A 23,935-nucleotide genomic window follows, 5' to 3' on the forward strand; every position below is an offset into this window, starting at 1 on the left:
TAGTCTGACATTTTCTGTCTGGTTTTAGACTCCATCTTAAAATGTTTTCATTTACACAAGCTTGCCCTGCCATGTGACGCAGTTTTACATTTTTGTGATGTTTGCCTGGTTTATGCTTTTAGCTCTGATTTTATTGCCTTATGTTGGTTTCATTACTGACACAGCTTTGAGAACATTTCCCCCTTGATTTAGCAGGATGGAAATTGATGTATAAAATAAATAAACAAAACCTTGAGGAGCATTCCCCAGTCTGGTGGCCTTCAGATGTTCTGAACATCAACTCCCACAAGCTGATAGCCAGAGATGAATGATGGTGTAGTCCAAAAAATCTGGAAGGCACCAGGAAGGGGAAGCCTGATTTTGAGAATTCAAATACATTTGAGTTTATTCATTCCTGTGACCCAGCAATATTCTGTGCTATCACAAAATAGCCCTGGAAAGGCTGATCATTTCAGGATGAAGACAGATGAAATTTCTTCCTCTTCTCCTTCTTCCTCTCCTCCATCTTCAAATTTAAGAGCGCTAGATGTTATTTTGATAATGTTTCTCTCAGCCATTAAACACAGTCCCTTTTATAGTATTTCGCAAGCTCTGATAAACCAGGGTTTTTGTTTGTTTGTTTCTTAGTTTTGTATACCACCCTTCGTCTGAAGTTCCCAGGGCGGTTCACAGCATACTGTGAACTGTGTTGAAAACTCTATAGTCCTTGGCAAGGGCGTATTGGCTAGCACCCGTGTCATCTTCCTCAGAAGACTTTTCCACTAGGAAAGCAGGTTTATGTTGCTGGTTTTTTTTAAGTGAGGTGTAGGATAAAGGAGCCTCTTACTATTATATAGTTTAAGTCACACACCCCACCTGACACGCAAGGGTGGGAGCGAGACTCCCTCATTGATCCTGTGCTTGACTTGCCAACAAGTACTTTTGTGCCACCAGCTGCTCTGGTTGAAGACCCTGCTGAGACTGTCTCCAGCCCTTACTCTTTGGGGAAGAGGGAGAAAACACAAACAAGTAAACTGATGGAGTGGTTAACACCCCACCTCACCCCCACCCCCAATTTGCTCCATGAATCCCTTGTCTCGGTTCCCTTTGCTGGGCAAAATGCAAAGAATTAGACCAGCTCAGATTAGTGCAGACATGTTCATTATAGAAAGAAAGTATTAATTCTATTCACACCAATTACTGTGTTGCAGAGAGCAGCTGTGAGCAATGAATAGTTTGTGTTTATACAACATATACAAAGGGAGATTATCTAAATGGGAGCTCTGCCCACATTTTGCTCCCCCTTTACAGTGGTAAAAAGATTTACAGGAGGACATGCCCCCCTCTGTCTTCCTTTAGCTAAGGGCCAGTAGACCTCCCGCTGCCTGGGAAGGATATAACTGGAGGACTGGCAGCCCCTGGAATCTCACAATTAAAAGTGTGTCTAAATGTTTTGTGTTTTTAGGAGATGCAGTGGGTGCAAGCCATGCATTCACAGCCTATGCTTGTCCCCTGGCTGTTTTCGTGGCAGACTGCTCTGTTCCCAGAGCAAAGCAAGGGAGTGGTCCAGCCAAGCCAGAGACCGGACAACTAGAGCACTGATGAGCAAAGCTGTCCAAGGAATGTTACCACAGGCTAACCAGGAGCTGTTATACCAGCAGCTGGCATGCAAGAACTGTTTCTTTTTGTAGACAACCTGGGGCCCTTCCAGGCTGCTGTTTTATGGCACATAAATAGCACATTTGAAGCGGATTTGCAGTGGACCATCTATACATAATCTTACTTTATCTAGGGTTGCCATTTGTCCAGAATTTCCTGGACATAGCCAGGATTCGGCCGCCAGGAACAACACCTAGGAGGAAAACACTTGTCCAGGAAAATCCGGACATACGGCATGTCAGATGTATAGATTTTGGTGAATTTCCTTAAAAATAGCTCAAAAACTTCAAAAAATTTTTTTATTAGATTTTGCAAAAAAAAAAAAAAAAGTCAACAACTAAGAAAAACTCAACAACTTTTGTGTCCACATTTTCACTTTTTGAAATATGGCAAGCCTAACTTTTTCATTTTATCACATCTGCAATGAATTCCGAATATTCCCATGTTCTTGGCTTCATACTTCAAACTGTGCCCATTCCATTATTCCATCTCCAATTCCCCCAGCCTGTGCGCAAGTTAGTTCCACTGTGTTGTCACGTCGCCGTTCTTTCATTTGTACACTTCTCAAGTTTTTGTGTTTCCTGTGCCAAAGAAACGCCCCATGCTATTCTGCAGAAGAAATTGCAGGAAGGCCAGCTTACGACATCTATAGGAAGCACATGGGAGTTGCGCAACGCTGCAAGCATCTCCCCCCCACACAGGTAAGTTAGTTGCACTATGATGTCAGGGCGCCATCATGGCACTGCTTAATGCACCAGTGGCTTCCACAGATACATAGTCTCCAGGACATTGCGCAGGGATGTAGGTTAATGCATATATGACTAGGCCTCCCAGCCACTCTGACCTCCATTTTCAAAGGATTCAAGAACTGGACCAGGAAGTTCTACAGTTTGAGAAACCTGATTCTGGATTCTGCAAGAAAGATCCACAAACAATTAAAGGCCAATATCTGTTTTTCTCGCTTTGGGTACCTTCCTGAAAAATGCACGCCTTCAGCTTCAGCTTCACCACATTCCTTCAGCTTCACATGCTAACATGATAGTTCGTATGCTGCTGTGTATTTATTGAGTTGCATAATTTATATGCCACACCTTGACTAAAAATGCATGCTCCTAGAGTTGCTAACAGAATAGGAAGGAGCAGAAAAGTACAATATAATAAGAGGAATATAATATAATGCACATTAATGAAGCAAATTAACAACATCTGATTTCTCTTTTAGTTGTTTTAGACTCCAAATCCCATCAGCTACAGCCATTATAGACAATGGTCAGGGATGATGGGACCTGTTGTCCATCGTATGGATGGTCACAAACCCCACATCCCTGGCTTAAATGAAGTCTCCAAGTGCTGGGAGGTGGCATTCCAACCCATGGGTGCCTGGAGACTCTGCCGAGGAACAAATTATACATTTAAATCACAGCTGAAGCACATTTTTCTCCTCAAAGAATTCTGGGCACTGTAGTTTGTTTAGGGTTGCTGCGAATGGTCACTCTGACTGTGAGTGGTAAATTACAGTGCCCAGAATTCTTTGAAAGAATGTGCTTTAAAGTTGTAGTTTATAACAGGCATCCCCAAACTTGGCCCTCCAGATGTTTTGGGACTACAACTTCCATCATCCCTAGCTAACAGGACCAGTGGTCAGGGATGATGAGAATTGAAGTCCCAAAACATCTGGAGGGCCAAGTTTGGGGATGCCTGGTGTATAAGCAGCCTCTGATGAGCTGAAGAGGGCAGCCTGGCCAAAGGTTGGAGGGGGGATGGAGTTAGTGGGATATAGCAGTGTGGAGATCATGATTGCACCTACTTGTCTGACGAATTCTTCCATGTTGCTCTGCCAGAATCTGTTAGGCTTGAGCCCCCAGTGGTTTTCACCAAGTAGCAGGATTTTTGCAACACCGTTAGCAACTCTGATGCAATCATAAACCGAGAGGCTGCCAGTACGGTATACAAAACATGTGGCCTCTAAATGATCTGGGACCAGCCCATCTGAAGGACCACCTCCTCACACCTCTGTATATCTGTGTGCTCATGTCTACACCTGAGGCCTCGCCCTCATTTGGCACCTGGCTCAGCTGTTGCTTAGCAATGAAATGCATGTTTTTGCAGGCCTTTGTGGCAAGTTAATAGCCTACTGCTATATATAAATAATATTTCTCATGTTCCAGGGTGTTTTTTTCTTTTTCACGCTGCCGTTTCGTTTTGCACATTTTTATAACTGATTTAAGTCAGTTTGTTATTTATTGAGTATGTTTGTATGCTTCCTTCGAGGTGCTTTGGGACGACTTTGGGGTGTGCAATATGATAAATTAATAACTAAGCAGATCCTTCGCCTGGTGGTTTTTGTGATTTTAGACCACCTTGCATTGTATCCTTTGAACCAGTCAATGCAACCCTAAATAATGAGAGTCCTGCAGAGGAGAAGATGCTCATTACCTGTCCATTATACACTATTTTCAGACACAGGAGGAACTGCAGGGAGTCTGAGATCTTACAATAGCGGCATGACCCCCCAAAATGAGAGAGAAAACTGGTTTCTATTCTCCATCACCTGCTGTAGCTAGAACTCTCTCATATAATCTCACCATACTACTGCCATGTTAAAAAACACCACAGTAATTTTTGTGCATTTTTCCTCTGGCAGAAAATTACTTACACACCCATCAGCTTTGAAACGGGACGCCCTTTTTCTCTCTCTAGAAGACAGGTATCTTGAAAGCGCAATCAAATAATTTCTCAACAACTGATAAAATACCAAGTCATCAGACTCGGAGCACGATTGTTTAAAACGCAGCAGACGCACACAGTAATACAATATGAACATAACCAGAAAACAAATAGGACATGCTTTTAATGGAGTCCTTCATTATCTAGCGGTCGCCTTTAATGGAGCAAACAGCGTGTGTCATTTTTGTTATCTTACCGTAGACAGTTTGCACACACTGTAAAAATTGCTCTCCATTCTCCGGCTGAAAAGATCAGTGTTTCTAAAAGGTGGCGGGGAGGGGAGGTCATGCTGATTTATTGGCAATTAAACCTGAAGGATCTCTATACCCTCTTCAAAACAAAGCCTATCTGGGTAATTCAGCCGGGGAGACCGCAGAGCAGGCTGCCTCTCCTGTCATGAGCCCACCTTTTCTGTTTGGGCTTAGCAAAAACAACTGCCTTGGCCTTACTGAAAATGTCCTGGCCTGCGCAGGTTCTAGCTGCAGTTGCTATAGAAACCAGCTTCCAGGGAACCCTTTCCACAGCAACTAGAGGAAGCCCTGCGGGTTTGCAGCGGAACCGGAGCACTGAATTCTGGGAAAGTGTTTCCGTCCATGAGGGCTGCTGGCCAAGTCTATTGGTCCTCAACCTTTGCTCCACATAAGTAGAGAGCAGACTCTAGAGAGTGTGGCATAGTGGGTAGAGGGCCGGACCTGGGAGATCAGGGTTCAAATCCTCACTCAGCCACAAAGCTCACTGCATTGACGATGTTGGGCCAGCCAATGGTCTCTTAGGGTGGTGTTCAAAAGCAGACCCATGGAAATGAATGAAAATGACCACAGGCAGTCCATTAACTTCAATGGATCTGTTCTGAGTAAAGATTAGTCGAATACCACCCCTTGCCTACACACTGTTGTTGTGAGGGAAAGTTCGAGAGTTCTATCCAAATGCGATTTTGGTTTTAAACGCAGTGTAAGGTAGTCTCTATGGGAGTATATTGTATTTAATTATGGGGTATCAGAGTTTTTAGGGGGTTAACCAGGCTGGGATAGCAGGCTTGTTGGTTTTTGAATGTCTGATGTAGATTTTTTCAATCTCGTTGTTCTGTATGGGACAATGACAATAAAGATTATTGTATCGTATCGAGGCGGAGAGCCACGTGTGGCACTTTGAGCAACTTGGGAGATACAGAATAATAAACAATTCAAATCTTGAGGTTCTCTCTTTATTTTTTAAATTTTTATTTATTAAATTTGTATACTGCTCTATAGGGACGCGGGTGGCGCTGTGGGTAAAACCTCAGCGCCTAGGGCTTGCCGATCGCATGGTCGGCGGTTCGAATCCCCGTGGCGCGGTGAGCTCCCGTCTTTCAGTCCCAGCTCCTGCCCACCTAGCAGTTTGAAAGCACCCCTAAGTGCAAGTAGATAAATAGGTACCGCTTTATAGCGGGAAGGTAAACGGCGTTTCCGTGTGCTGCGCTGGTGCTGGCTTGCCAGAGCAGCTTTGTCATGCTGGCCACGTGACCCGGAAGTGTCTTCGGACAGCGCTGGCCCCCGGCCTCTTAAGTGAGATGGGCGCACAACCCTAGAGTCGGACACGACTGGCCCGTACGGGCAGGGGTACCTTTACCTTTTTTATACTGCTCTATACTCGCAGGTCTCAGGGCAGTTACAACATAAAAAAACACCACAATGTAAAAACACAACATACATAATAAAAATAATTTTCTAGGGCCTTGGCTATAGGCTTACCTGGCAGAGGTGACGGCCATTTCAGCACAATTTCAGGTCCAGGGAAATCAAAATGGCTTCCGGTCACTTGGTTAGTCTACGGCTGAGGCCAAGGAAAGGTATCGGCAAAGTGAGCCTTGCCAAAGAGCTGCCTATGAGGTGCTGGGTGCTCATACCAGGCCTGTCTGCCCTTCCCTGTCTTCTAACAGATGTGACCCCGATCAACATCTGGGAACATCTGTGGTGTGCGTGTGGAGGTGACCTCTTCCTATGCACCATGGTCCCAATCCAAGGCTGCTAGTTAAATTTTAAAAACTAGGCTTGTTAGTGGCAATCACACAATTCATGTCACATCTAATTGGACCTAGGACCATAAGGTTTCCAGCTCAGCCCTCCGAGTCTCTGACAGGTCTTCTCTCCAATAATAATAATAATAATAATAATAATAATTTATTTATACCCTGCCCATCTGGCTCGGTTTTCCCAGCCACTCTGGGTGGCTCCCAATCGAGTATTAAAAACACAATACAGCATTAAACATTAAAAACTTCCCTAAATCAGTTGCCTGTATAGTATCTCATTAAGTCGGGACAGGGAATGTGTTGCCCTCCGGATAACGGATCATAGAATCTCAGAATTGTAAGTTGGAAGGGATCCCGAGGGTCATCTAGTCCAACCCCTGCAACGCATGGAATCTCAACTGAAGCATCCGTGACAGATGGCCATCCAACCTTTGCTTAAAAACCTGCAAGGAAGGAGAATCCACAACCTTCTGTGCGAGTCCGTTCTACTGTCGAACAGCTTTTACCATCAGAAGGTTATTCCAATCGTTTAGTCAGAATTTCCTTTCCTGTAACTTGAATCCATTGGTCCTAGCTTGTTCCCTCTTCCATGAAACAGCCCTTGAGATATCTGAAGATGGCAATCGTCTCTCCTCTCAGTCTCCTCTTTTCCAAGCTAAACATACACAACTCCAGTGCTATTTCCCTGGGGGGGGTGTGTGTGTACTCAAGGTTAAGCCGTACCATCACTTTCCCCCAAAATGTTAAATGTGTGGCACTTACTGTAACAACAACTTCATGGTGAGTACCAGCACCTTTTTTCCTAAACAAGGGTGGGGGGGTGAGAATGCACTGCCTAACTTCCTCAACCATTCCTCATAAGGCCTGGTTTCCAGACCCCTGATCATCTTGGTCGCCCTCCTCTGCCACATTGCAGCCTGTCAATATCCTCCTTAAACTGTGGTGCCCAGAACTGGATGTAATATTCCAGCTCCGCTCTGCACATGAGCCGACAAAGCAGGCGGTGGGGGTCCATGGGCTGGTTAAACAACCCCTATGGGCCGCAGCTTGCTGACCCCAGATCTGGACTGTATACTTCTGTTGATACAGAATTAACCTTTTTTTGCTGCTTCATCACACTGTTGACTCACATAATCCAACAATGTCTGAAGAGCCACTGGTTCCCAAGTCTTGTGATAAAGTTAAAAATACAGTTCAGGCACAGTTTGATTGATTGGGGAAGAGTCCCCCCCCCCATCTTTTCTACTCTAGACAACATACTGGGCAAGATTACTTATCAGAGCTGTTTCTTCCTGACTAGACTGACTGTACCAAATTGCTGCAATGTTTAGATGTGAATGCTATCCCCCAAATCCCGTATCATGCAGCAGAACTCTTCAGTGTAAACACAGCACACAGAACACTGAGCTGAACAAATACCAAAGTTCTTGGCCAGAGGAGCTTATAAAGCTAAAACTATCAGGATACAAGATGTGGGACAACGCAAAACAAACAGCTGAGCAGTCGGGCTTTACAAACAGAAACCTTATGGGGTTTTTGTCACTGTCCTCGACCCATAAAATCATGTTTAATTTACTTAAAATTCAGGAAATAAAATCTAAGCAACACCTACACTGCAGATAAGTCACCTGTGTTCCTGCAGATGAAGTCTACAGATCTGTTATTCCAATTTAAAAATTATGACCCACGTTTAAACATTCTTAAGGCAGTACATTTCAAAAGTCCATAAAACACATCCATTATTTCATGACTTTCCCAGGCCATACTGTATAATCTGGGGTAGACGTTATGGTTTACAGCTTTTTAAACATAAAGGGTTATATCAAATATCAGACGTACTTAGGAGTAGATCCTTTGAAATCAAAATAACTTACATAAATCCACTTATTTCAGTGGATCTACTGTGCATATGACTAATACTGAATATTACCCAGTGTGTTTCTTATTTCACGATAAAGTGACATGTTCTATTATGAATAATGAAGCCATAAGAAAGACCTCCTGCAGCTCTCCAAAAGTAATATACACATGTGGATATGAATTTGGAGCCAGTTTCACCACCACACAAGAGACAAGATGCTTTATAAAAAGTAAACAGTGGCTTACTTCTTTGGCAAGAAGTCCAACAGAAAAACCATAGCAAAACCCAGTTGTAGTTGTTGTTTTCTCTCATGTGCACCCTCCTTTGTTACTGGATGTTGTTTCTAGGTGCAAAAAGTGCGCTGACACCAATGCTCCCCGGGCCATCTTGAGTATGAATTGTAAGTCAAACTTGTCTGGAACCTGGTTTTGTCACTTGGGCCTCATTTTCAAAATCTTATTTTGACTGAAGCTTTAACAACAATCGCATACTATTATCAACACACTAAGGCCTGCTGGGATTGTTCAGATCACCAAGGTACTTAGCGCAGTAATACCCTGCCACCGTAAACACGACCAGTCACTCATAGTTAAGAAAATATCCAAGTACAGTGGTACCTCGGTTTAAGAACAGCCTGGTTTAAGAATGATTTGGTTTACAAACTCTGCAAAACCAGAAATAGTGTCCTGGTTTGAGAACTTTACCTTGGTCTAAGAATGGAATCCAAATGGTGGAAGAGCACCGGCGGCGGGAGGCCTCATTAGGGAAAGCGAGCCTCCGTTTAAGAAGGGTTTCGGTTTAAGAATGGACTTCCATTAAGTTCGTAAACTGAGGTACCACTGAATCTCAAATTAAGCTCTGGTGGTACGCCCGCTATTTCTGGTGCTCCCTTGGACTTACGATACCTTCTCTCTGTTATCTGTGTGGATTTAAATCCATCAGTTTAGGAGACTACTTGATGCACCCGATAAACATCTCTTTTCAGCCATGAGAAGTTCATGCCATAACCCAATTTGACGGTTTTTAGGATGCCACTGCAGATTCTTTGGCTGCCACTGTAAACATATTTATATGGAAATAAGTCCCACTGAGATCAGAAGGCCGTACTTCTGAGCAAATATTTAGGAGTGCACCTGTAACTTTAGCACGCTTGTGGCCTTCCCAGAGACATCTAGTTGTTCACTGGAGAAAACAGGAGGCTGGATTAGATGGGCATTTGGTCTGATCTGCCTTGTCTCTTCCATTCCTAGGATGGTTAACAGGAGTTGGCCCCCATCCTTTCAGGGCATATTTATGTAAGTGGTGGAGATTCTGATCTGAGTTTATGAGGACGGAACTTGATGGCGTTTCTCCTTTTCCCATCTGTGTAAGAGATGTGTATGCCGTATATTTGGGGACATGGTACCAGTGATATATCACTGCAGGTTACCTGAGGGTTCATCTGATAAAACTCTTCTTGTGAGATGTATAAGAGAAACAAAAACAACATACCCTTGAATTAAAGAAAGAAGCAATGGTGGTTATCAAGTCTTGCAGGCGTGTAGCTAATTTTAGACCCAGCAACTTAATGGACTTACAGGGCTCACCCCATTCAACAGTTTATAGCAGCTTCTACATTCCTGCTTTGTTAGATATTATTATTATTATTATTTATTAAACAAGGTTGGCAACCCCGATTTTCTACATACATATAAAAAGCAAATAATGTGAGCACTCCCGATTTCACATTTTAAACTCAATTAAATCATAGCACCACCACGACTCCAGGAATAAAATTGAGCTTGCTTCTGGTGCCCTGATACTAGCTCACTTGGTACAGCATATGAGACTCTTAATCTCAGGGTTGTGGGTTTTGAACCCCATGCTGGGCAAAATATTCCTGCGTTGCAGAGGGTTGGACTAGATGACCCTTGTGGCCCCTTCCAACTTTAAAATTCTGTTATCAAAATAAGCACGTTTTTATTGTAAAAAAGGCTGGCATCCGTCTGTCTCGGGAGACGATGGGAGTGCACCTTTGGGGGTGAGGTCAAGCTGCTGGACGGTTGTTGCGCCTGCTGTGGCATCCACGAAGTTTTAAAAGTAAAAATAATACAGTAACACGAGCATCGTAACCATGTATATGCTATGCTAGCCTGGTCTGCTAGCCAATGACTATAATTTGTTTATTTTTAAAAGTAGAAATAAATGATGCTTGGTCACCCTGGGTGGGTTCCAGCCAGCCACCTGTCTACCACCCGTTTCATGAACAGAACTTTGGGAAAAATTACAGTACAGTGGTACCTCAGGTTACATATGCTTCAGGTTACAGACTCTGCTAACCCAGAAATACTACCTCAGGTTAAGAACTTTGCTTCAGGATGAGAACAGAAATCGTGCTCTGGCAGCGCGGCAGCAGCGGCAGACCCCATTAGCTAAAGTGATGCTTCAGGTTAAGAGCAGTTTCAGGTTAAGAATGGACCTCCGGAACAAACTAAATACTTAACCTGAGGTACCACTGTATACTGCTCGCCCTACGTCTGCAACCCCACGCACCCTCACCTAGGCTATGGGTGGAATGCAATCTGCTGCTAAGCAAGCGTGCAGGCCCTCTGGATGCGGAGCGCCAAGCGCCTAGAGACCATTCAGAAAGCGTCGTCGCAAATTTAAATGGTTGGGCCAGCTCAGTCAGTACAGCATGAGATTCTTCATCTCAAGGGTCGTGGGTTTGAGCCCTATGTTGGGCAAAAGATCCCTGCATTGCAGTGGGTTGGACTAGATGACCCGTCCAACTCTACGGTTCTGCAACCATCTCCGCATTTGAACCTGGCACCATATCCCTCCTTTGTGCCACCCAGCTGGCCAGCCACGTGCTTCTGCTCCTCCTCCGATGCCCGGGCAGACTCCACGGGCAACAGCCATCCCTTTAACCTATTTGGCTGCCAACTGCCTGGACACTAAGGTCCAGCGCCGAGGGCCTTCTGGCAGTTCCCTTGCTGCGAGAAGCCAAATTACAGGGAACCAGGCAGAGGGCCTTCTCGGTAGTGGCACCCTCCCTGTGGAACGACCTCCCACCAGATGTCAAAGAGAAAAATAACTACCAAACTTTTAGAAGACATCTGAAAGCAGCCCTGTTTAGGCAAGCTTTTAATGTTTAATAGGTTACTGTATTTTAGTGTTTTGTTGGAAGCCGCCCAGAGTGGCTGGGGAAACCCAGCCAGATGGGCGGGGTATAAATAATAAATTATTATTATTATTATTATTAAGAGTCAAGCCAGCGCGCGTGGGAACTTTGAAGGCTACAAAAACCAAACCCTTCCTCCCCACCCCCTTTTTTGCAGCCAGCTCCCGCGTGCCATGTACCCCGCGCGCACCAGCGACGACCCCTGCCCTCCGAACACCCCGCCCCCCCTAACTTCGCGCCGGCCCACCCCTTCCGCTTGCAATGGACTCGGCCGCTTTGTCGAGGGGGCGGCGCCACCGCCGCGAGGGGAGGGGAAAAAGGGGGCCGGTTGCGCGCCCGGAGGCTGTGCAGGCGGGCGGGCGGAGCGAGAGGAGGAGCCGTCGGCGGCCGGGGCGCCTTGTTGCTATGGGGAGACGGCGAGGGAGGGGGCGGCGTCGCCGCTGCTGCTGCTGCGCAGGGCAAGGGAAGCCAGAGGCAGCGGCGGCGGCGGCAGCAGCTGCTGATTCCTGACACATTTCCCCCCCTCGCTGCCATATTGCTGCCCCCTCCCCCTTTGCGCGAGCTTCATGCGTACAGTGAGTCGGAACCTCTCCTTTATTAACTATCTGGGGTCGAGGGATGCGGGTGGGGTGGGGAGCTGGGGGTGGCTAAGAGATACATACACCTCTCTTCTTAAATTTATTCTTTCCAACCCCTGGGTTTCTCCCCCCCTCCCACTCCTTCCGATTTTTCTTTTTCTACTTCTAGCTTTTTAATTCTCACTTGTCTTCCCCTCCCGATTTCAGCAGCGACTACTTCCAGTTGTGTTTTGCTGGTGTATTTCTGTTTCATTCTCTCCCTCCCTTGACGTCTGGTGTGTGTCTGTGCAGCGCGGAGGCTTAAATTGTGCTGTGTGTGTATTGTGTGTACACACACACACAAATATATTGTGGGTATATGTGTGTCTGTGCGCACGCCTTCAGCTGAGTTCCCTTTGGCTTCAAGATACATGGCGTGGTTGGGATCTAGGGCGGCTGGAGATCAGAGGAAAGGTGAGGAGGTTTGAGTTGGTGTCAGAACTGGAGTACGCGTGTCTTTCTTGAGGGTTGTGCCTGCAAGTTGGTGTGTGTGTGTGTGTGTGTGTGTGTGAACAGACATTCGTGTTCCGGAGTCAGGGGTGTGCGACTTGGACAAGGGAAGATAAATGCTCGAAACTGGAGAGGAGGACATTGGAGAGGAGAACGAGGGATTTTCTTGTGGGTGGTGAAAAAGGGTTTCTGCCCAAGCCAGTCGTGTGTGTGAATGTATAAAAAGATTGACTGCCAGATCTGTGTCTGACCTGTTTATGTGGGGCGTTGGGAGGAGTGAATGGAACAAGAAGGTTGGAACAAGCCAAAGCTCTCTCTCTGTCGGACACGAGTCTCTAAATACGCCCCTCGAGAGATAGGTGGGCTTAATAGGACCCAAATCTGATTTATTTATTTTTTAACCTACCTACTGACCACTTTAGAGATGTGTGTTCTGATATAATGTGCTCCTCCTTCAATGAAGTGGTCCGGGCTCCCTTGGGCGGTGGAGAGACGAAGGTGGCATCTGGGGCAGGCAGGCGAGGGTGGCGTTTCACTGGAGGGGCTCCGATCTCCTCCCCCACCTGCCCCCCCTTTCCTCTGACCCTTGTCCTTCTTCCTGCCCTAGACTCTTGCCACATACACGCACACTTCTTTAACCAGGTAGCTTTGCCGTTGTGCACGCTCCCTTTCGCCTCCTTTTGGACTTTGCTTCATCCTCAAGCGCTGCTTGTGCGGTTCCACCAAGCCCCCCACTAAATATGATGCGTGCGCGCTTGGGCTATTGCTAAGACGTTTGTGTGCCCTTTTGCTGTCCGTATTCTTTTAATAAATCTTCCCCGCTTCCGGGTGAGAGTGACTGGCTCGATCTTTCTTTCCGCCGTCACGAAGTTGGAAGGGAACAAGACATCCCGCGTGCGCACAAAAAAGTTCACCTGCTTTGGAAGTTTTTCAAAATGCAACCAAGTGAATTCTTTCCTTCTCCCCATAACCCCTTAGAAAAGAAAGAGAAAGAGACTTTTCTCCCGGCTTGCTCCGTCCCTCCCTCCTCCAGCCTCCCCCATTTTGGTTCAGGATTGTGACAGCCACGTGGCTGGCAAAGCCTCTCGCCGGGGAAAGGCGGCCACGGGGTCACCCGGGCGGCTCCGCGAGCGTGTGGGTGGCTGCGCGTTAGCAGCCCGGCACAAAGCCCGGCGCAAAGTCTGCAACGCCGCCACCCCCTCCTCCTCTTGCATGCGAGCGTAAGAAAAGGTGCCCCCCTCTGCGCTTTAGTCCTGCCTCCCATCTCTCCCCCCCCCCCCGCTCCTGCTTAGAAAATGCAAACTCTCCGGACGCTGAATGCAAGCGCAAGAGATTGAAGCCAACGGAGAAAAGACACCCCCCCCCATCCTCTGAAAAAAACTTGGACCCTTTTGTATGGGATCGATCAAGCCGCACTAAATAACATTAACCTCCCCCTCCTCCTCCCGTTCTGTAACTGGCACAATTGGGAGTACACTCCCCACCCCCCAACGCCTAAATATATGCAGGCATAGAGAGAATAGGGGGACAGCGCGCAGAGAATTTTAAACACACTTCAGTATGTGTCAACCTCCCCCCCCCCCATGCATGCGCTGTGAAAGGGTTGGGGAGGCAACAATCAGCACTCTTCTCTTTTTTTCTTTCCCTTAGTTAACAGCCCTAAATGTGCACTTGGGAACTCCTGGTTTGCAGAAATCCTGTGCAATGCTTCCTGCAAATAGGAATAAGTTGCATTACTTTGAGGGGGAGGGTGCTGGTTCTGTTGGTCCCCCCACTGGGTTTTTAACTTCGGTGGACATGTGTGGTTTTTTTTTAGAAAGGTGTTTGTTAATGTTACAAATTATATCTTGCTGCTGTTTGTTGTTTTTTTGGCTGTGGCTAATTGCACCTTTTGGTTGGATGGTTGTAAGCTGCTTTGAGGGTCATACGCCCACGGGGAAAGAGGCTGAGATATTTTAATAAATGGGAGGGTAGTGAGCAAACCCTGTAGAAAACATGAAATGCATTTGTGGTGGTCTTTTTTTGTTCTAATATATCTCAAGGGCAACAAGTGGCCTTTAAAAATATTTCCTTTCTCTGTTTATTTTCTGCGGAGTCATGCTCAGGTAAAAAATTACTTTTTTGCCCTTTGCCAATAAGGGAATTTGTGCTTAGGTGTTTTCCAGATGTTTTGGACAACCAGGAGGGAAACCCAGATGATTGTGGGGCTGCCTTGGCCTTGGGGTGTCTTCCAACTCTACAGTTCTATTATTCTAAGTCATGGGTAGGCAAACTAAGACCTGGGGGCCGAATCCGGCCCAGTCGCCTTCTGAATCCGGCCCACGGACGGTCTGGGACTGAGCGTATTTTTACATGAGTAGAATGTGTGCTTTTATTTAAAATGCATCCCTGAGTTATTTGTGGGGCATAGAAATTCGTTCATATTTTCCCCCCAAAATATAGTCTGGGTCCCCACAATCTCTGAGGGACAGTGGACCGGCCCCTTGCTGAAAAAGTTTGCTGACCCCTGGTCTAAGTTCTATGGGACCTGACTCCCAGGTAAATGTGTGTTTAGGGTTGCAACTGAAATTAAGCTCCTTCTGTTCCCACTGATTTCAGTAGGGGAGAGTTCAAGACGCTAAACCTCCCCAATGAAATCGGTGGGATGCAAAATCAGTTCCGAACTGGCTCATGCCCATGGTGCAAGATGCTGATTTTTTGTTTTTTTAATTTAAATTTCTTAACAAAATAAGAAGTACCTGCTGGATCAGGCCAATGTCCCACCTAGTCCAGCATCCTGTTCTCACAGTGGCCAACCAGATGCCTGTAGGAAACCCACAAGCAGGAACCAAGCACAAGAGCACTTTCCTCCAGCTGGAATTCAGAAACATGCTGCCTCTGACCACAGAAGCAGAACACAGACACTGTGGTTGGTAGACATGGATAGCCCTTTCCACCAAAATCCTCTTTTAAAGCCATCCAATCTGGTGGCCCTCACTGCCTCCTGGGGGAGCAGGTTCCATAGTTTAATTATAATCTGCTTGAGAAGTACCGGTACTTTCTATTACCTGTCCTGAATCTCCCAGCTTCTTTGGATGTCCATGACTTCCTAGTTTTATGAGAGTGGGAGAAGATATTTTCTCTATCCACTTTCTTAAAGGTAAAGGTAAAGGTACCCCTGCCCGTACGGGCCAGTCGTGACCGACTCTAGGGTTGTGCGCCCATCTCACTTAAGAGGCCAGGAGCCAGCGCCGTCCGAATACACTTCCGGGTCACATGGCCAGCGTGACGAAGCTGCAACTGGCGAGCCAGCACCAGTGCCGGACACGGAAACGCCGTTTACCTTCCCGCTAGAAAGCGGTCCCTATTTATCTACTTGTACTTAGGGGTGCTTTCGAACTGCTAGGTGGGCAGGAGCTGGGACCGAACGACAGGAGCTCACCCCGCCGCGGGGATTCGAACCGCCAACCTTGTGATCAGCAAGTCCTAGGCACTGAGGTTTTACCCACAGCGCCACCCGCATCCCACTTTCTTAGTGCCACACAATTTTCTATGCTTCCATCCTGGCTCCTCTTACACCTCTTTTCCTTGAACTCAAGAGGCTGCTGTCCCTTGACCCTTTTGTTTGCCCTTTTCTCAGCCTTTTCCAACTCCTTTTTGAGGTGAGGCAACCAGAACTGTACACTGTACTCCAAATGCGGTTCTGCCAAAGATTTGTGTAATAATAGCATTATGGTAACAGTGGTTTTATTTCCCTTTCCTAATGATCCCTAGTGCACTGGGCCGACATTTTCATCAAGCTGTCCTCTATGAACCCAAGGTCCCGTTTTTTGGTCAGCCACTGCCAGTTCATAACCCCATGAGCGTATATGTGAAATTAAGATGTTTCCTCCCAGACACGCATCACTTTACACTTCTTTACATTGAATTGCATTCACCTTTTTGCTGCTCGTTCACTCAGTTTGGAGAGATGCCTTTTGAGCTCTTCCCAATCTCTTTTTGTTTTCTATCAACTCATATCATCAACGAACTTGGCCACCTAATTGCTCGCGCCTAACTCTAGATGGTTTATGAACAAGTTATCAAGCATAGGTCCCAATACTGATTCTTGGGGGACTCTACTTTCTTAGGGCTGCCATATGTCTGGGAATTGGGCAGGAAAATGGCGTCCGGGCGGATTTTTGGCAAATTGGCAAAATGTCGGGGGAAACTAGGGGGGTTTAATATATACATTTTAAATCATTCAATAAAAAGGCCAACAACTTTCAGCAAAAACAAAACAAATAATAATAATAATGAACTCAACTTTGTCTGGATTTTCGCTTTTGGGAATATGGCAACCCTAACTTTCTACATCCTTCCATCAGGAGAGCTGTCCATTTATTCCTACTCTCTTGCTATATAACCAGTTCTTGATCCACTAGGACATCTCTTCTTATCCCGTGACTCCTACTCTGGTGTTTCTGGTGAGGTACTCTGTTGAAAGCTTTTCGAGCATCCAAGTGCACTTTGTCAGCCAGATCACGTCTGTCTATATGCTATGGGTTAGCTTATTTAAATAGGTGGGTGGAAACTGGGGGGGGGGGAATTAAGAGCCGATATCTCTCGCCCCCACCTCTTCTTAGCAGAGATGCCGGTACTGTATTCACAAAAGTTTAAAGGCACCTTGTTAAGCTTCTGACACCTTCTTGACTTCCAGTCCTGCCCACCACAAGAGAGAAGATGTGCTTTTAACGAGCTCTCGATTTCATTCCAACCCGCAAATAGAAGATGTGAGTCTCCACCAGGTGGTCTTCAACTGACGATTATCCCTTTGTAAAAGTGGCCATGATCCCTGCTAGCAAGTGCAAGAGGGGATATTTCCCTTTTCCTTCCTGGTCAAGAAAGTGTCCATCTTGGTTGTGATCTTGCGGAGTGGGATGGGGACCAATAGGAAGCAAAGATAATGTCAGCGCATGCAGGTTGAGATACAAACCCAAACTCAGCTTCTCCATTGTAGCCATCAATTAGTTTATGGTACGGAATAGGCAGCAAGCAGCACAAATGGCACAAGCAGAAATGATTTCGTGGCTCAGATAGGCACATGCAGACCTGCATCTAGCAAAGCGCTGTGTCTCCTGTCCTCTATGCCACGGGGTCCCAAACTGTGGCCGTGAGCTTCAGTCACGTTCCATGTAGTTGATGCAAAACCCATGGGGGCAAGCAAGGGTCACAGTGCTGGGTTTTTACCTATTTACCATGCAGTTCTAGACATGTCTTCTCAGAAGTAGACCCCTTTGAATTAAATGAGACTTGCTCCCAGATAAATGGGAGCAGGGTTGCCTTCTGTATTGCCATCTCTCTCTTCCCCAAAGGCAAATCGATATTTGGGCCTTCAGGACTTTGGGCAAGTGTGGGTCGCAAGTTGTGACTGATAGCTGTGTCCGCGAAAAAAGCCATTATGGCGAACCATCTTCAGGCATCTTTTTTTCATTGTTCCATAACTTTACAAACTCTTTCTCTTGTTATATCTTAAGTACCATATATGCTCGAGTGTAAGCCAACCCAAATATAAGCCGAGGCACCTAATTTTACGACAAAAAAACTGGGAAAACTTATTGACTTGAGTATAAGCCGGTTCACCACACCACAAACCTCCTGGTGGGCCGGAGTGCACATGGCAGAGGGGGCTTCTCTCTCCCCCTATTAAAAATGTGCTGAAAAAGTCGGCTTATACACAAGTATATACGGTATATAAAATGTCTGAAATGAGCAGGAATAGCTGTATTGTCGCAATGCAAAACTAGCTGTGTGTATCTTGTGGCAAAAATGACTTGTACAGGATATCCTTTTTTTAAAAGCAGCTAGAATTCAGAGCATGGGAAGTGCTATACCAGAAGTCTTATCACGTGACCTTGCATCAGAATTCCTTCTCTCTCAGCTTCATGTTGTCTGATCTTGCAGCCAGTCTAGACAGAAAAGGTAAACTAGCAGGCAGCTTCCTCAGTGCATTGGATGCATGTGAATTATATTATTCTGGTCTACTTACATTGTTGTGTTGAGCACCTTGATAGGATCTTCTGCCTTTCCACAGCCAACCTTATCTTTTCCTGTAGGGGTAATAGTATTTTACTGGCAAAATGATGTTTTCGTTCCAGGCTGCAGGCAGAACTGTTACATGAGGTTATAAAGACAGTGGCGTAGCGTGGGTTGTCAGCACCCGGGGCAAGGCAAGTAATTTGCGCCCCCTAACCCGTGGATTTGCGCCCCCTAACCCATGGATTTGCCCTAACCCCCAGATGTTGCGCCCGGTGCGGCCGGCCCCCCCTGCACCCCCCACGCTACGCCACTGTATAAAGAGTCAATATATTGGTTGGACTGGGATAAAAAAGTGCTTCCGAGTCTCTAGATGATAGCATCCGTTTTTTGTTTTTTTTATATATTTGGGGGAGGCTGTCCAGTTTTCTCAGTACAGCACTTCAACCAATTTTGCGGTGTTAGAAACTCAGATATACAGTGGTACCTCAGGTTACATACGCTTCAGGCTACAGACTCTGCTAACCCAGAAATAGTGCTTCAGGTTAAGAACTTTGCTTCTGGATGAGAACAGAAATCGTGCTCTGGCGGCGCGGCGGCAGCAGGAGGCCCCATTAGCTAAAGTGGTGCTTCAGGTTAAGAACAGTTTCAGGTTAAGAACGGACCTCCGGAACGAATTAAGTACTTAACCCGAGGTACCACTGTATAAGCTAAGCGACAAATGGCTCATTAAATCAGGATTGCAGTCGCCAAAACGGAAAGTCTAGTTCGAAAGTCGTCTTTTTCAATACGACTTTGTGGTTCCTGAAATTCATTCTGATTGTGCAGATGAAATATAATTGATATAATTCTACAGGATGTGGTATTATTGTGTGAAAACAATCAAGATCCAGGGATCCCCAAGGATGCAACTCCAGTTGGTGGAGACGTCAGGCATCATCCTGGCACCCGACCATCTTCACTTGGTCACAAGTGGCCGATAGCCAGGTGCAAAATGCGCCTGGCGCCTGGCTAATTTTGAACGCTGCTCTTTTGCATCATGGGGCTTGTGTTGAGCAGGGGCTGGGGAAACTTGTGTCCCTCTAGTGGATTTTGGAGTCCAATTTCCAGCTGCCACAACCAGCTTGGCTAACAGAGTGGATGTGGATTGAAGTTCAGCAGCACCGGAAGGCCCCACAGATTCCTCATCTCTGTAATAGTAGCTTTTGTCTCATTAAGGGATTATTCAATAATACTTCAGTTTCGTGCTCTTCATACACCCTTGTCGCGTGGATATAAAAAGTGGGAAGAATTAGGAAAAAAATGCAGGCTCTTAAAACCAGGCATAGGCAAACGCGGCCCTCCAGATGTTTTGGGACTACAACTCCCATCATCCCTAGCTAACAGGACCAGTGGTCAGGGATAATGGGAATTGTAGTCCCAGAACATCTGGAGGGCCGAGTTTGCCTATGCCTGCTTAAAACACTTTGTGGGGGCGACAATATATTTTGATAGGGGGCTAGAGCAACAAAATTTGCAGTGTAGGGGACTTCCTAGTTTAGGGGGGAAAGCAAGGAAGAGGGGACTTGCTAAAGGTGTATAAAATGATGCAAGAAAGCCGATAGAGCAGTTTCCCCCCTTTCATTATTATACTAGAACTCATTGCCATGAGCCCCGTGGAGACGGACTTGGTGAGAGTGTTCAGATGTGGAAAGAGAGAGAACTGGAGGAGTTTGACCCAGGAGAGGGGTCCAAGGGAGTGGGAAGTGGCGATTGTCAGAAGACGCCAACCCTACAGTGGGGCCTGGTGGATTGGGAAGCAACCAGGACTCGTGGAAAGGGCCAAGTGCCTTGCCCAGGCATCATGTCTCAGCCGGTCAATGTGGTACCAGCCCCTGCTAGTGCAGGGTCACCTGCCTCAGGAGGTGCAGTGCAATAAATCTGACAATGAGCTGGTTCGAACTATCTTCACAGGCTCAGCCCACTTGGAAAAGGGCTTGCTTGCTTAGTCCTGAGCCTTGGGATGACGATGTCAAGTGATGGTGCCCACCCTGTTCTTCAAAAGTCCAGGGGGTATGCCGAATGTTGGGTCAGCGTCTTAGCTTCTTCCGAGCCATGTGCTCTGCAGCTCTGCCATGTTTCCTGACTTGGTAACATGTAAGCTGTTTGGGCTCTGGAGCGAATTTTGAAATTTTGGATGGGGTTTGTTCAAACTCATGGGAGATACAGCAGTCAGTGGCTACTTGCAACAGTAGCTGTGTTCTAACTCTGTTATTGGAGTTGGTATGCTGAATGGACTAAAATGGTTTTGAGAATTTTATTTTTTAAAAAATGATACGGTAAATATTCCCTTTTAGGAATTACGAATTTGATAAAATTGATGCAGGAATAGAAGTTAAGGAGGAGTAAAAGTTGTTACACATGTTGTGGCTGTCAAAAGACACTGGTGTCCTGTGAATTTGCCTTTTCTTTTGATGGTATTTGCAAATTTATTTAATAAATTAAAGCATATTTTTTAAAACAACAATATAATAAAAAGGGTGTGGGGGAGAATTGACCAGATTGGAACTTAGACTTCCTACTGATCCATAAAACTTATTTACACCACTTATTTTATTTTTAAAAACCTCTCAAAGCATCTTACAAAAAAAGGCTTGAATGACAAAACAGTTAAAAGCAGCTATTTAAAATGGTTTAAAATCTGCTGTTGCCTTATTGCTATTTTAAATATTTTTTTAAATAAGATAAAAAACACAGATTAAAGCAGATGTTTTTAATTTCCAGATTCCTCTGGAGTCTCCTCAATCCCAGCTCAATGGGATACAACCACACCAAGCCTCTCTGGGGCTGGATAGATACGAGTTGTAGGAAGCTACTGCTGTAGCTGTTTAAATAGCGCTTAAAGCCCTAAAATGACTTATGTCCCAAATATGAAACGCCACCTCCTTTCCTCGGGCCATCTTGGATGTTAAACTCATCAGAGTGGTTCCTCTTGGTAGATCTGTTGCCTTCAGAAATTTGGGAGGTAGCAAGCAGAGAGCAGGCCTCTGTGGCATCGTTTCGCATATTCTTTGTATTGCATATTCTTTGTACAGTGGTACCTCAGGTTAAGTACTTAATTTGTTCCGGAGGTCCGTTCTTAACCTGAAACTGTTCTTAACCTGAAGCACCACTTTAGCTAATGGGGCCTCCTGCTGCTGCCGCACCGCCGGAGCACGATTTCTGTTCTCATCCTGAAGCAAAGTTCTTAACCTGAAGCACTATTTCTGGGTTAGCGGAGTGTGTAACCTGAAGCGTATGTAACCATGTAACCTGAAGTGTATGCAACCCGAGGTACCACTGTATTCATCATACGGCGGAAGGTACCCTTCTTCCTCCTCTGACCTTGGGCCCCTGAGATACATCTTAAGACCCACCCTATTCTCTTGATTGCAACCTGTTTTGACATTTTAAAACATGCGTTCCAAATGGTTGTCACCCGTCTGAGGAATCCATGGTGGGAGAGAAGGCAGGTAAGAAATCTCAATTATTGTTATGAAAAATATACCTCCAGAAATAATGTCGGAATGCTCTGCGCCATGATTTGCTCTCTTCCCACCCCTCATTCCTGCGTGTTAAATATAGTGGACTTCGGCTCTTCAAGTAGCCATTTCCTGCAGCAGTAAATTAAGAAAACAAACACACCCATGCAGAACCATTTCAGCTATGGTGACAGTGGTGCCCTTCATTGTAATCCTAACCTGGTTTCTCGAGGAAGGCGTGAAGCCTCTGCTTCTTTACTTACACGAATCCACCTGAGTAAAATGTTAAAGGAGCCCATGTAAACGGGAATAGCCTGGCTAAAATAAGCCTGGCTTGTGCTGCTTATTTTTATTTGCATTTGGAGCTCTCCCAGTTATGGATGGCCCGGAGGGCGCAGTAGTAACAGATTAACAAGCACAAATATATATTTATAGTTCTATTAACATCTAGATTAAAAACATAAATATCAAAAACCGCAGCCTTCTGCCAGCTGAACCTTTCTCCGTATAGAAAAGCCTTGCAGTCTTCCAAAAGGTGTAGATGTATCTATGCTTTGAGAGAAATGACAAAGTAGGGAATTTGGGGGCTGCACTTGCATATAGAAATTTCCCTGCCCCTGGAAAGCCAGAGAGGGTTCTTGTTTCTGGAACTAGGCTTCTCTCTGCCAAACTTGTTGTTGTTTTTTAATGGAGCATTCAAGAAAATGATACCCAAGTTTTCCCCAGTGTTCAAAATTCCCTGGGCGCCGGGCATGTTTTGCTACTGGCGCGGGTCCAATTGCGACTACGTGGAGATTTCTGGGCACCAGGTTGGCGACCGACATCTCCATCGAGCCAGCAGACTTGTGCATAGCAAAAGACACACATTTTGTGCTTCTATACTGCTGAGCGAATCATGGAGCCCTTGCTGGGCATCTCAGTCCTCCAGGCATCATATCAAGGAAAATAAATATAGGGCTGAGTACAGGTATTTCTGACTGTTCTGCAGCCTTTCTGCAGGCTACCCAAGCAGAACTCACAGACCACAGTTTGAAAACCTCTGCCTTTGGTCCATTTCCATGGTGTGGGTTTCTCCTTCTTGCATACAGGGACAAGCAAATTGTTTTACGAGCAAGCTACAGCCAAGCAATGTAGCTGAGATCATAGAATCACAGAATTGTAGTATTGTAGCGCTGGAAAGGGTTGTCTAGCTCAAGCCCCTGGCGAATAGACATTCTGTTGTGGTGACCATAACCTAGGTTTGAGGTCCTATTTGGTGCTTGGCTTACATATCTGCGTTTCCAACATGGCTTCTCCCCCAGCCATGCACCTGCCCCACCATGAAATTGTATGATCCCAGGCACTCAGCACCAAATGACTTCCCTGCAGGTATAGATTGGCTCTTAAGCAGTGCTGGAAACTCATATATATAATATAATCGCCAAATGGCACCTTAAACCCAAGGGACAACGGAATGTCTAGGCCAGGGGTCAGCAAACTTTTTCAGTAGGGGACCAGTCCACTGTACAGTGGTACTTCTGGATGCGAACAGGATCCGTTCCGGAGCCCCGTTCACATCCTGAGTAGAACTTAAGACGTGTGCGCGGGTCGCATTTTGCCGCTTCCGCACATGCGTGTGACATCATTTTGAGCGTCTGCGCATGTGCGAGTAGCGAAACCCAGAAGTAACGTGCTCCGTTACTTCTGGGTCGCCGTGGAGCGTAACCTGAAAATGTTCAACCTGAAGCACATTTAACCCAAGGTATGACTGTACCTCAGACCTTGTAGGGGGCCGGACTATCTTTTGAAGAAAAAAAAATGAATGAATTTCCATGCCCCACAAATAACCCAGAGATGCATTTTAAATAAAAGGACACATTCTACTCATGTAAAAACACCAGGCAGGCCCCACAAATAACCCAGAGATGCATTTTAAATAAAAGGACACATTCTACTCATGTAAAAACACGCTGATTCCTGGACCGTCCGCGGGCCGGA

General features: G+C 46.0%; 1 protein-coding gene and 1 long non-coding RNA gene across 3 annotated transcripts in view; one reads left to right on the forward strand and one right to left on the reverse strand.

Moving 5' to 3' along the window:
* Positions 1 to 1,966: 1,966 nt before the first annotated feature.
* LOC310758824 overlaps positions 1,967 to 23,935 on the reverse strand; it is a 52,420-nt gene continuing 30,451 nt past the window's right edge. The window contains exons 2-4 of the long non-coding RNA XR_014545967.1: positions 18,468 to 18,532; positions 3,446 to 3,572; positions 1,967 to 2,219 (exon numbers count right to left, since the gene is read on the reverse strand). This is a non-coding gene — a long non-coding RNA (uncharacterized lncRNA). The remainder of the gene's footprint in view (positions 2,220 to 3,445; positions 3,573 to 18,467; positions 18,533 to 23,935) is intronic.
* The window catches only part of FOXN2 (forkhead box N2), a 53,974-nt gene continuing 41,781 nt past the window's right edge, over positions 11,743 to 23,935 (forward strand). The window contains exon 1 of one of the 2 annotated variants that reach the window (XM_083605383.1): positions 11,743 to 11,972. The gene's annotated coding sequence lies outside the window, so the exon portion shown is untranslated. Of the gene's footprint in view, positions 11,973 to 23,239; positions 23,327 to 23,935 lie in introns of those variants that run through there. The other variant, XM_083605382.1, reaches the window with a different exon arrangement.

Source organism: Podarcis filfolensis (assembly GCF_964270895.1).
Source record: "Podarcis filfolensis genome assembly, chromosome: 3".
NCBI classification, from domain to species: domain Eukaryota; kingdom Metazoa; phylum Chordata; class Lepidosauria; order Squamata; family Lacertidae; genus Podarcis; species Podarcis filfolensis.